The sequence below is a fragment of the Caretta caretta genome, chromosome 4, assembly GCF_965140235.1.
Source record: "Caretta caretta isolate rCarCar2 chromosome 4, rCarCar1.hap1, whole genome shotgun sequence".
Classification (NCBI taxonomy): Eukaryota; Metazoa; Chordata; order Testudines; family Cheloniidae; genus Caretta; species Caretta caretta.
In genome coordinates, this window is record NC_134209.1 from 17163036 (window position 1) to 17176576 (window position 13541).

Here is a 13541-nt window from a genome sequence, read left to right on the forward strand (position 1 = left end):
CTCAGTAAGTGCCTATATGCATCTTTTGGAACCTAAATACCTTTACAAATCTGGCCCTGTGTAACCTGGAGGGAATATGAAGGAAAGAGCTCTCCATATTTAACTGTGTGACTAGAGAAATAACTTGTATTCCACACAGGCTTTAAACAATAACAACAAATGGGGGATGGCATTTCCTTGTAGTTAATGACTAGCTGCTACTGAGAGAGGCCCTGAGGCAGAGCCTAGGGCTGTTAACTTAGCCAGGGAAGTGCTAGCATACTTGATCGGGAGTTTATTTCTATTAGGAATAGCAAAGTAATGAAGAATCAGAGCAACATTTTCAGAGAGGGGTACCAACTTGTCCTGCTGCAAGTGAAACTGCAGTTGAATTGTGGGTGTATAACTGAGCCCTGGCCTCCAATTGTCGGAGCAAATGCTGTAGTTAGAAATGCAGGTCCTTGCATTTGCCTGTGCAATTCATTACAAGGGTACAGAACTGCAGGGGGAAATGGCATCTGCAAATGGGGAGGTCAGACATCTGCCCCTAGAGAGAAATAAAGGGCTTCTCTTTTCATATAATTATTTAAATTGAGTGAATATTAGAGCCATAGCAAAGATTCTTATAGCAGGTAGGTCCAATAACCTGCAGGCACACCCCATTCCCAGAAGCCAGAGAGCATTCACAGAAGACACCCACTCTGGAACAAGTGGCAGTCAAAGCATAATACTCAGATGGAATAGGCACACTGAAGGGTGATCATTAGATTCTCATTCCTCCCCCACCATATGCAGGGGTTGGAAGGCTGCAGAGGCAGAAGGGTAGAAAATAGTTAACTGTGAAAGAAAGATGGTAGGATTGAGAAGTGAGGGAAGAGATATGGTGAGCTAAGGGGTGATGGAAAGAGAGTATGGAAAGTGGGACCATAGAAATTGGGGTGATGAGTCCAGGAAAAGAGTTTGGGATAGCTTTGGCCAGAGATCAGAGAAAGAGTTGAGTGAGACATGGATTAGAGGATGGATCTAGACTGTTCTTAGTGGTACCAGATGACAGAACAAGGAATAATGGTCTCAAGTTACAGTGGGGGAGGTTTAGGTTGGATATTAGGAAAAACTTTTTCACTAGGAAGGTGGTGAAGCACTAGAATCGGTTACCCAGGGAGGTGGTGGAATCTCCTTCCTTAGAGGTTTTTAAAGTCAGTCTTGACAAAGCTCTGGCTGGGATGATTTAGTTGGGTATTGGTCCTGCCTTGAGCAGGGGTTGCACTAGATGACCTCTTGAGGTCCCTTCCAATCCTGATATTCTATGGTTCTAGCCAGAGGACAAGGAGGAGAGAAGACATAGGGAGAGAGAAAAAACAGAAAGAGGGATGGGGGGAGAAAGTGGTGTGGACATAAGAATGAAACAGGGAAATGAGAGACAGACAAGAGGAAGGAAATGGAGAAGAGGAAAAGGCTGCAATAAGTGATGGGCATTGCTTCAGGGCGTGACATTTTACTTTATTAATGTTGTGTTTCTCTTGCGGGAATGAGGGGACAAGGAAAGATGATCACTTTTTTATGGGGGTTGAGGGTGAGGCATTGTCAATATTAAAAGAAAAAAGTCTTTTTCCCCACATGGGAAAAAAGTTTGATTTTATTTATTTAAAAAAAAAAAGAAAACCAAAACTCACTTTTACCAAAAAACGTTTTCAAAACGGAATGATTCTTCATTTTGTTCTTGTCAACACCCCTCCCCTCACAACTTTTCCTGTATTTTTAGATTGAAATTTTAAGTTATCTGGCAAAAATAATTGGCCTTTTTTTTACCAGTTCTATGGGCAACGAGGAGAGCAGAGAGGTGACTAGGGGTGCCTTAGAAGTGAAAAGAATGGACCGCATTCTCAAAACTCCTCAACAGCTGGCATTTCCCATTTAAATATCTAAATAGAGGCCAAATTTTCACCAGAGCCTATTGTAATTCTGCCTGCCGTGACGCAAGAGTGTGAGTACCAACCACAGGACAGACTGTTAGGAACCAAGGCACAAACCCCAAATTGGCTGTGAGATCTATACGTAGATAATTCACCAACCAATCATCAAGTGTAAACTCCTCAGGCACCATAACAGCCTAAACATGGAGTCACGCTTGGCACCTGGGCTGCCAGGATCACACCCATCATGAGTTCATGAACACTTGAAAATATAGCTCAGTATTCAAGCAGGATACAAGCTGGGCTAGATGGACCATTGATCTAATCCAGCATGGCCATTCTCATGTCCTTGTGTAACACCCAGAACAGGGCAGAGCGTTGAACGTAGGAAAACAATGTCACCAGTATACTGTATTTCAAACACTGTTTATGTGTTGACCTCTGCATTGGCATGGCCATGGGATTCTGGCTCTTTAAGCGTCAGCAAGGTAACCAATACAAAAAAAGAGGAACTTCCTTCTCAATGGCTCATTTTTGTTCTGCTTGTGTGGTCTCAGCAGACTGAAGGCCAAAAACCCTCCAAAAAACAGATTATTTCACATATATAGGCTTCAGGGGTTGGTAACCAAGTACAGCTCAGCAGAGTGTTGATGTAAATGCATGAAGAAGTGACCAAGGGTGAGAATATGCACAAGCTTTGACGATCTTTACTAGGATAATGATACTAGGTCTCAAATAATCACATCAGTGAAACTACGGTAGGAAGTAAGCAGTACTACTGCATCAGAAGACAGTGAGTGGATGGATAGGGATCATCTGCTGATATGGGAACCTTTGAGGTACCAGCATCTGAAGGGAAAATAAGATCCCATGTAGGAAACAACATGGAATGGTCGTGTGAATGGAGATCAGCAGAATGAGAACACTCTGGTGGAACTAGAGTCAGTTGAGTATATTTATAGAAAGGCTACTCATTGCCCAGCTCAGTGTAGTTTTTGACAGAGCCTCACTTAAAATATGCAAGAAGATTCCTCAGGCCCACCCAGGCTGCTTTCAGTGAAGGACACTGCTGCTTATTACACCTGGCCGCAATGTCCTTCAAGAGCTTGTTGCATCAGCTGGGGAATGCCAACACTGCAGACACACCCTGGCATGCCTCGTACACTGGGAGCTGTGAGAGGTGATATTTGACTAGCTCTGGGTCATTCTGGGCTTCCCCTGAGCCTTGGAAGTCCTCAGTGGGCTGTTCCAGCCAGCATTACTACCCCTTTGCACAACCATAGTGAGCCAAATGGCCCACCACTGCACGCTAATAAATATACTGTAGCAAGAAGCAACCCACTACGGTAATCTGAAGACTTTGTATTCTGAACCAAATACATTTAAACTTCAGTCTGAAATACAACCTAGCCAAGAATTTTTCTGCACCATATGCAGTTTTACTGTAGGATGCTATAAATCTCCAGTGCAAACTAGTTGGTTTTATCCTGTGTCATAAAAGAAATCTGTAGTACGTAGTGATCAGAAATGGAGAAGCAGGGGACTTTTCTTGTGTTTTAATTTTCACCTTTTAAATGTAGATAAAGTTTCAGTGAATATAAAGGTAAAAAGTGATACAATGGGAGTGGAATCTGAGTCAGAGCGGCTGGGTTTTCCCTGAGATCCGTTAAACAGAACCTCATATACTCGCAAACTGATCCCTAGTCCAAGGGGAGCTGATGAAGTCTATAAAGCTAAAATGTGCTGAGGATATTGCATACATGTTGCCCTGAAGTAAAGTCAAAGGTGAAAGCAATGGGCCAGATTCTTAGTTGGTGCAAACTAGCTAAGCTCCAAGCAAGTTGCAAATTTCTTTTGAAAAAACAAACAACTTTTCATGTGCAAAATTTAAGAACAGCTCTCCATCTGCATCCAGCCAAAGGCTGCAGTAACTTACTCCATATGGAAAAGTTTAGCGGAAGGGAAGAACTGTGCATTGGAAGGGTGTCTGAGGCACAGTGCCTCCCAGGGGTACCCATTGCGCAGTGCAGCTTCCACCCTATCCGTTGCATAATTTCCTGGTTCCCAGACAGAGAAGGCGGCTCAGAATTTGGCACAATTGCTGCAGATCAACATGAGACAGCAAGCTTCCTATTCACAGGCATAAAATATGGAGGGACCTTCACTGCCACATTCGGGCTATTGGTACGAGACAGACTAAATCAGTTGGAGAGACTCAGGACAAGAGATCTGAGGGCAACAGGCTCTCTAGGCTCTTTCAGATATCCTGATCTAAGTTAGCGGTTAAAAAACAGGAAAAATGAGCAGCAATCAGTACATCCCTGGGTAAAGAAAACATGGGAGACTGTTTTTCTCCTCTACCAGAGTTATCTGGCTTTATGGGAAGACTCCCGTTAACTCCACTGGACATAGGATCAAGCCCCACTAGATCTTTTTGGAGGAGCACTCTGCAAGAAAACTTCCAACCAGGATAGCTATAGGGCCTACTGGTAACTTCAGGAAGTCCGCATACAGCCTGAGAAGGCTGCACTCTCAGCACCATCACTGGGGAACCAGAAAGTAGTGCTTTTATCCAGACTTAAGAGTGGAAGCTGCTTTAGCCTTATGGCTGTGTGACGGGATCCCCGGGGTGCAGCCTGGGATCGTGGGACTGCTGTGCCCCCTTAACTCTCTCCAGCCTGGGTTGTCTCTCACAATGCCCTGCTAGTGACCAGGAACAACCCCTCCAGATGTTGTTAGCACTCAGCACAACCATATGTGGAGCCCCACACCCAGCTAGATTGCATGAATGCTCCCAGGACCACTCATGAATCACACAGGGAAAGGCACCAGCCAAATCCCACCTCAGGTCCCAGCACTAAACCTCAGGAATATACCATCTTGCACTGCTCAAGATGGGCAGTGCAAATGTATTAATTGGTTCACCAGTTCATCAATGGAAAACGGGTATATACTAATGTGGTAGGGCAGCTGCCCCACACAGGTAGATGGAGGGTTAAAGCAGCCCACAGGGAGGTGGTGCAAAACCCAACCAATGGGAGGAGGGCTTGTAGAGAGCCAGTCAGGAGAAGGCTTGTTGGAGCAGCCAATCAGGGACAGGGAGGGCCATATAAGAAGGGCTGCTCAACAAAGCAGGGATAGTCGGTCCTTGGAGTGCAAAGGAAAAGGACTGGCTGCCTTGGAATCCTTAGCTAGAGCAGTGCTGGGCAAGGTCAGGGGAGCAATAGGGAGCTCCAGCCCTAAGACTGCCAGACTGAAGCCCCTGATACAAAGAACTGGGAAGGGGGTTAGGACTATGGGCAAGTGGCCCTGGGAAATAGAGCTGTGGGAGTTGGAGGAGCAGCAGCACGTGGCCGCCAGCTATGCCCCCCATCCTTTTCCCCCACTTGCCACAGAGGGGGTGGCCAGTATTCGGACTACAGTTTACCCTTTGAGGTGAGGGGCTAGAACAAAGGCTGCAGTAGGCCACAGTGGCAAGTAGATGGACTAGAGACAGCCGGTTCCCCTGGAAGTGGGGAGAAAACAGAGTGCGGCTGTGCCCATAAGAGTACACCACAGTCTGGGGAGTGACATGGGTCTTAGAGGAGGCGAGAGTGATGACAGGCAAGACAGTACTAGACGGAGGCACTCTGGTGAAATGAGAGCTACTTCTCAGGATGGCCAGTAGGAGGTGCTGTGGTGGTGAGTCCCGCCCCGTTACAACCAGGCTTTGCAAACCTAAGCAGTTTTGCCACACACTTCATACAAACTCACTGGTAAAGATAAACAATTAAACAAATTTATCAACTACAAGAGATAGATTCTAAGTGTTAGGCAAAAAGTCAGAGTTAGTTATCAAAATAAAATATAAGCACGCAATCTAAACTCTCTACCCTATTACACTGGGCAACATCTAGATTAATCAGCTTTTCTCGCCCCACTTGGTATTGCAGTCCTTAATATACAAATTTCACTCTTGAAACCTAGGCCAGCCTCCGCTGTTGGAGTCTTCAGTCTTCTTCTGAGTGTCTCGATTGCTTGCAGCATAGGTGAGGGCAGGAGAAAGGCCCAGCATGGGGCCCCTGTGTTCTGTTTTATACTCTCAGTCCCAAGTGCTTGGGTAACACAAGTCCAGGCATGTCTGGGGGGGCATTGCTGAGTCTCTTGGCAAGGTTGAGCAATTCCCCTGGTGTGGCCTCATGCAGGTGAGTCACTGAATTGTAGCTCCCTTGCTGGACAATGGCTGTTGATGGCTGTTTGACACCCTGCTCAGGCATTGGTTACTTTCCTTGCTGTTGCCTTTGGGGAGCTAATATCTGGTGGATTCCCCAACTTACAGCATGTTTTAGTGACAATCATACAACACAATTCTCATAACTTCATATGCATTAATGCTGTATATCCATGGATAGAGAGATGACTTTCAGCAGATCATACCCTTTCCCCTGATACCTCTCAAAGCATGCTTTATACAGAAGAACATGGTTATATAAAAATGAGAAATATGGTGGTTACAGAACACTCCCCCCAAGGTATAGAAAGTCAGACAGATGCGGTCATGCATGTCCCTAGTGCATACTCTTCATGGGGAGGAAGGACAAGCAATCCCACCATGGTGCATCATGAACTCTGCCCATTGCTTTCTCATTGCTGGGCAGTAAGCCTGCCTCCTCTAGAGCAGGACCATGCACACCTGAATACAGTCTCCCCTCCCCTGGACAAGCAGAACCTCATTGTTTCTGCTGCCAGGGGCTGTCTGTGTCTGTGGGCTGTATTTGCTCCTCAGGACCATGTTCTGATCCATGTACTCCTGCCAGGGAGCACCTCACTGCACATGTAGTCCCTTTGATATCCACAGTCTTCAGAGAGTGGTGGTATACAGAACCCAGCCTCACTGTGGGCTTGTCTACAGGCCACTTAGTGCATGGCAACCTGGGGTTTCGAACTACCCCACACTGGTGCACCACGCACTAAGTGTTTGTCTGCATGCTGGTGTCACACACTAGTAGTTCCTCAGTGCACTTTGAGGAAGAGGATGGAAAAGTGTAGAGGAAAGTTAGGGACTGAATACAATACTGTGAATTTTATTTGTGATAAACACTATACAATTATTACGTTTTCAAAGTTAAGCACTCAAAACTTAGGAAGTGTCTGAATGAAGGTTGCCCATACAATGTTATTTTGCCTCTTTGTGTGTATGTATTTTATGATACAGTCTTTAATTATATCATCCTATACTTCCCACACACACGACCTCTGCCTCATTTGGCTCCTTGTGCAATCTGTGTCTCCTGTCTCTGTCTCCCTCTCTCAAGGCTCTTCATCCAATCTCATACTCTCCTCCCACCACCACCCCCCAACTCCTGGCTCCTTTTCCCAATCTATTTACCCTGCTGGTTCCAGTTCTCTCCCTAAACCCCAGCACCTTATCAGATCTGTCTCCCCTCACCCCCTGCCCAGTGGATCTTAGTCCCAGTCACCTTGTCCAGCCAGTCTTAGTCTCTTCTTTTCCCCAGATCCTCATCCATCTCTACTGTTTTCCCCGTCCGATTGGCTCCCAGGCCCTCACACCATTTCCTTCACTAGCTCCCAGTCTCCCCTCCCCTGGTTCGCAATCCTAGCCTCCTTGCCCAAATGTGGCACATGCCTGACAGAGACCACCCCCCTGCCACATTTCATGACCTTGTCGTAAAGCATGGGTGTATTAGAGTTGTCCAAAGAAAAGGGTGCCATATTTTTTTTAACGGGCAAAACAATGTATTTCCCCTTAGACTTGCTCTCAGAAATGGCTGCCCTTGTACCATTTTGGCTGAAGTTTTCCAAAATAATTTAGATTCAGATATGCAGACAGGGTGGCCATGTAAAATCCAACCCCAATGGGCAAAGTTATAACAATCAAATGAAAACAGGAACTGGGAACCTTTCTCCGCCGCCCCCCCCCCCCCCGGCCCCATTTAGGATGTATCAAGAGGTTCACAATTCCAAGCCAAGTAAATGTCAGGAACAAAACAATCATGACTGAGTTTTTGTTTAAAGAGACATTGTACAGGAATAGGCTCGTCAGATCTCTGTTTAATAGACTGTTACAGAGTGAGCATCATTACACCTATGACAAGCTGTTTTTAGTGATTTTACTAAACTGAGAGAAATCTCTGATTACACATTTAACAGACCAGGCATGTAAATCAAGTGTTAGAATTCCAAAAACTTGGACAGGTGTGCTCAGGAGAATGTACTTTTTCTGAATATTGAATAAAAACAAGTATCTAAGGATCTAACTGCTCTGTCTATTTTGCCGGGTGCATAATTGATATGTTCTTTTTTTCCAAAAGATCCTCCCAGTTTTTAAAACCATTCCTCTAAAGCTGGATTGTTTTTTTTTTTTTCATTTCCCAATGGGAGGATGTCAGTGGCTAAGCAGCTACTAGCAAATGAAAGATTAATTCTTCATTTCCTTTTGAGTGACCATTTCTGCTAGAAAGCCCCAGGATTCCCAAAGGATCGTTTGGTAATAAATATCCAAAGGAGAGGCTGAGGGAGCTGGGATTGTTTAGCCTGCAGAAGAGAAGAATGAGGGGGGATTTGATAGCTGCTTTCAACTACCTGAAAGGGGGTTCCAAAGAGGATGGCTCTAGACTGTTCTCAATGGTAGCAGATGAGAGAACGAGGAGTAATGGTCTCAAGTTGCAGTGGGGGAGGTTTAGATTGGATATTAGGAAAAACTTTTTCACTAAGAGGGTGGTGAAACACTGGAATGCGTTACCTAGGGAGGTGGTAGAATCTCCTTCCTTAGAGGTTTTTAAGGTCAGGCTTGACAAAGCCCTGGCTGGGATGATTTAACTGGGATTTGGTCCTGCTTCGAGCAGGGGGTTGGACTAGATGACCTTCTGGGGTCCCTTCCAACCCTTATATTCTATGATTCTATGATCCAACCATTTGTGATATTTGATGATAAATTGCATCCCAGTACTTTAGCGACAGGACATGTTCACCATATATGCATAAAATCTCCTCTTTGAGCACAATTTCTCCAACACTTATCCCCATTTAAGCTCCCTATATTTTTAACCTGACTGGTGTATGTTACTGGTGAAGTAGAATCATAGAATATCAGGGTTGGAAGGGACCTCAGGAGGTCATCTAGTCCAACCCCCTGCTCAAAGCAGGACCAATCCCCAATTTTTGCCCCAGATCCCTAAATGCCCCCCTCAAGGATTGAACTCACAACCCCGGGTTTAGCCGGCCAAAGCTCAAACCACTGAGCTAACATTTCATTGTGCTATAGACTGAGGTTGCTAGTCCTCTTTTCCATACCCAAACCCATTCCTCTGTGATGACTTGCCTATCCTTTTCCCAGTGTGTCACATCTGGACTTCTTTCCAGACTACTGTACCCCTTTCAGGTGTCTGATTTGTCTTGTGTACCCCCCAAGTTACACTTTACTTAAATATTAAGTACTTACAAAATCAGATGTAAAAATACAGAAGTGTCACAGCACACTATTACTGACAAATGGCTTACTTTCTCATTTTTACCGTATAATTATAAAATCAACACAAAAGTAAATATTGTATTTACATTTCAGTGTATAGTATATAGACCAGTGTAAACAAGTCGTTGTCTGTATGTCAGTTGGGGGGGAGGGATAGCTCAGTGGTTTGAGCATTGGCCTGCTAAACCCAGGGTTGTGAGTTCAATCCTTGAGGGGGCCATTTGGGATCTGGGGCAAAAATTGGGGATTGGTCCTGCTTTGGGCAGGGGGTTGGACTAGATGACCTCATGAGGCCCCTTCCAACTCTGATATTCTATGATTCTATGTGTGATATTCCCCTCTGGTGTTATCTGGACCAGTGATCTGCTAGGTCACTCCAATCCTTGACTCTGGGAGCCAGCCTTACACTGCTCTGATGTGAGAACCCCCACTCCTGGGCTGTTCACACACAGCCTCTGGCATGTAAGCTGCTCCTTGGATTGTGCAATCGAATGACACTAGCCAATATCTCTGGTCTCAGACACAACCCTAGGAACCTCTGTCTTGCAGTGTCCAGTTATGCCTGCTGGATACCGCAAGCTTATTTAAGTCTGTCAATTTAACAAAGCAATTGATATGTACCAGGCTTCTTATCTGAAGAGGAGTCTTTGACATGCTTCAAACCAAATGCACTGCATCAGGTAGAATAAACAAACATATTTATTAACTGCAAAAATATATTTTAAGTGATTATAAATCAAAGCATAAGTCAGATTTGATCAAATGAAATAAAAGCAAAACACATTCTAAGCTGATCTTAACACTTTCAGCGCCCTTACAAACTTAGATGCTTCTCATCACAGGCTGGCTGGTTGCCTTTCACAGAATCATAGAATATCAGGGTTGGAAGGGACCTCAGGACGTCATCTAGTCCAAACCCCTGCTCAAAGCAGGACCAATACCCAACTAAATCATCCCAGCCAGGGCTTTGTCAAGCCTGACTTTAAAACCTCTAAGAAAGGAGATTCTGCCACCTCCCTAGGTAACCCATTCCAGTGCTTCACCACCCTCCGAGTGAAAAGGTTTTTCCTAATATCCAACCTAAACCACCCCTACTGTAACTTGAGACCATTACTCTTTGTTCTAGCATCTGGCACCACTGAGAACAGTCTTGATCCATCCTCTTTGGAACCCCCTTTCAGGTAGCTGAAAGCAGCTATCGAATCCCTCCTCATTCTTCTCTTCCACAGACTAAACAATCTCAGTTCCCTCAGCCTCTCCTCATAAATCATGTGCTCCAGCCCCCTAATCATTTTTGTTGCCCTCCCCGGACTCTTTCCAATTTTTCCACATCCTTCTTATAGTGTGGGGCCCAAAACTGGACACAGTACTTCAGATGAGGCCTCACCAATGCCCAATAGAGGGGAATGATCACGTCCCTCGATCTGCTGGCAATGCTCCTACTTATGCAGCCCAAAATGCCATTAGCCTTCTTGGCAAGAAGGGCACACTGTTGACTCATATCCAGCTTCTTGTCCACTGTAACCCCTATGTCCTTTTCTGCAGAACTGTTGCCTAGTGACTCGGTCCCCAGTCTGTAGCGGTGCATGGGATCTTCCTTCCTAAGTGCAGGACTCTACATTTGTCCTTGTTGTACCTCGTCAGATTTATTTTGGCCCAATCCTCTAATTTGTCTAGGTCCCTCTGTATCCTATCACTACCCTCCAGCGTATCTACCACTCTTCCCAGTTTAGTGTCATCTGCAAACTTGCTGAGGGTGCAATCCACGCCATCCTCCAGATCATTAATGAAGATATTAATCAACCAAGCTCTTCCCTTTGATCAGCACTTCATTCGCTTGGTGGTGATGTCTGTAAATGGAGGTGGAAGAGAGAGGAAGAGCATGGCAAACGTCTCTCCCTTTTATCATGTTCTTTCTTCCCTCTTGGCTTCCCCTTCCCCCCCCACTTCAGAGTCAGGCAAGCATTACCTCATCGCAGTTCCAAACTGACCAAAGGAACGGGGGGGGGGGGGGGTGTGACTCACTTGAGAGTCCAAGAGATCCTTTGTTGGTTCCTAGGCCAGTGTCCTTTGTTCCTATGAGGCTGGGCTGAGTTTCTCCCATACATGCCCTGATGAGGTGTGAACTGCCCCTCTGCTCTTGTAGTTTTTGGCTGGGCTTGTTTTAAGGCATAAGGACCCATTTTCAGCCTCATAACTATATACATGAAATTACAACCTATAGAATCATAGAATACCAGGGTTGGAAGGGACCTCAGGAGATCACCTAGTCCAACCACCTGCTCAAAGCAGGACCAATCCCCAATTTTTGCCCCAGATCCCAAATGGCCCCCTCAAGGATTGAACTCACAACCTTGGGTTTAGCAGGCCAATGCTCAAACCATTGAGCTATCCCTTCCCCCCAACATTACTATAACATCACTATAACATTGATTACTATAACGTTACCATAGCGGCAATGCTCAGTACATCATGAGCCTTCCGAAGACATGCAACATGAAAAATTTTGCATTGGATACTATACAATAATTTTACAAGGATGAACATGGGGGTGCTGGGTGTTCCCCCGAGATACAGAGCATCACAGGATGACATTTTAATGTGTACTGACTTCATTAGAGCATTTTATGTAGCCTGTTGTAAAACTAGGCAAATATCTGGATGAGTTGATGTATTCCCTGGAATACCGCTGTGTACCCCCACAGGTACATGTACCTCTGGTTGAGAACCACCAAGCTAATAGAAGTCTGCCCTTATAACAGTAAACTCATTGTACAACTGCATCCTGGGGAAAATGTTCTATTATTTCAAACCCTAACCATGCCAGGAGGCTGATGTAGCTGCTCTACAAATCCCCTCCCACAATGGCAAATGAGCTTAAAAGGCACCCATACCCTTTGTTTGTTTGTAAAGTGCTTACGCTATGGAAAAACAAGGGCAATTATAATTATGTAGCCCATGAAAGTGTACTCCTGAAGAACGATTATAAACCTAAATGAATAATACAAAGAAACGAATCACAATAATATTTGGCTCTCTTCCGTTGGCTTCTCTTGCCTTCCCTTTTTACACTCATGTCCTTTATTTGTATAATCACAGGATATTTTAGAGATACTTATGCCGTAATCATTTTCAGCATAACTCAATGTACTTAGAAATTGATATATTGCTTGCTTTTTATGGAATGGAGTAATGTGAATATAAAATCCAAAGGAGTGAGCTAAAACAACGAAAAAAATGTTAGCCACTGAAAGGAATACAGTCAGCAAAATGTACCTGGAGAGCATGGGCTAGATTTTCAAGATTTCAGCTCCCAGTTAGGCACCTAAATGAAAGTTTTCTTCAAAAAGGCTCAGGAGCCAGCCTCTTCCATTGCAAACAATGGAATATTCCCTGCTCATTGAACAATGGGAGCTGTTGCGTACTGAGCTCTTTGGGAACTCTGTTCCCTTATATCTATATATTTACATTTGGCTTTATGTATTGGGAATTTGCCCCAATTCCGCAACAACTGATGCCCAGCCACTGACGTATTGCACTTTGACAAACACAAGTGTAGGCCAGGAAAGCGGCAGAAAATCATGCCCCATAAATCCATGTTTGTGCCTTGTCAACCTGTACTGCAAAGAGAGGAGAGGTCGGGGGGAAAGGGTGCAAATGTTTAAATGGAACAGTGGAACACAAGCCAAACAGTGTTTATGGGGAATGTCATGCTGCAGATTTGGTACAGGTAACTGTGAAGTGGTCTAGTTGTCAGGCAGGGGTGTGGCTGGTTGTCTTTTCTTACTGCCTGGTGGTGGTCTGCCCTTCCACTGCCTCAGCCCTCCAGCCAGGTCACATAGGTGAGTCTGTCCCTTTCAGGGTGTGTGTAAAGAATCCAACAACAGGGGACCCCTCAGGATTAACTAGGAGTCCTCAGGGCTCCCACCCTTGAGCTGAGATCTCACATCCCAGTCCCTGGTATCTTCTAGACCATCTCCCCTCAGCTAGGTTACTCACATCAGTGATGGACAATTTCAGAAGCCTGTCTTTAGAGCTTGGTAGAGGATCCCAGGCTCACCACAGGCACTGGGCTCCAGTCCACGGCCCAGCGGTTGGCAGGTAAGCTGCTCTGCATCTGCCTCCCTGGATAACTTCCTATCTGTGCCCTCTCTTCCCACCCTGCAAAGTGAAGAACT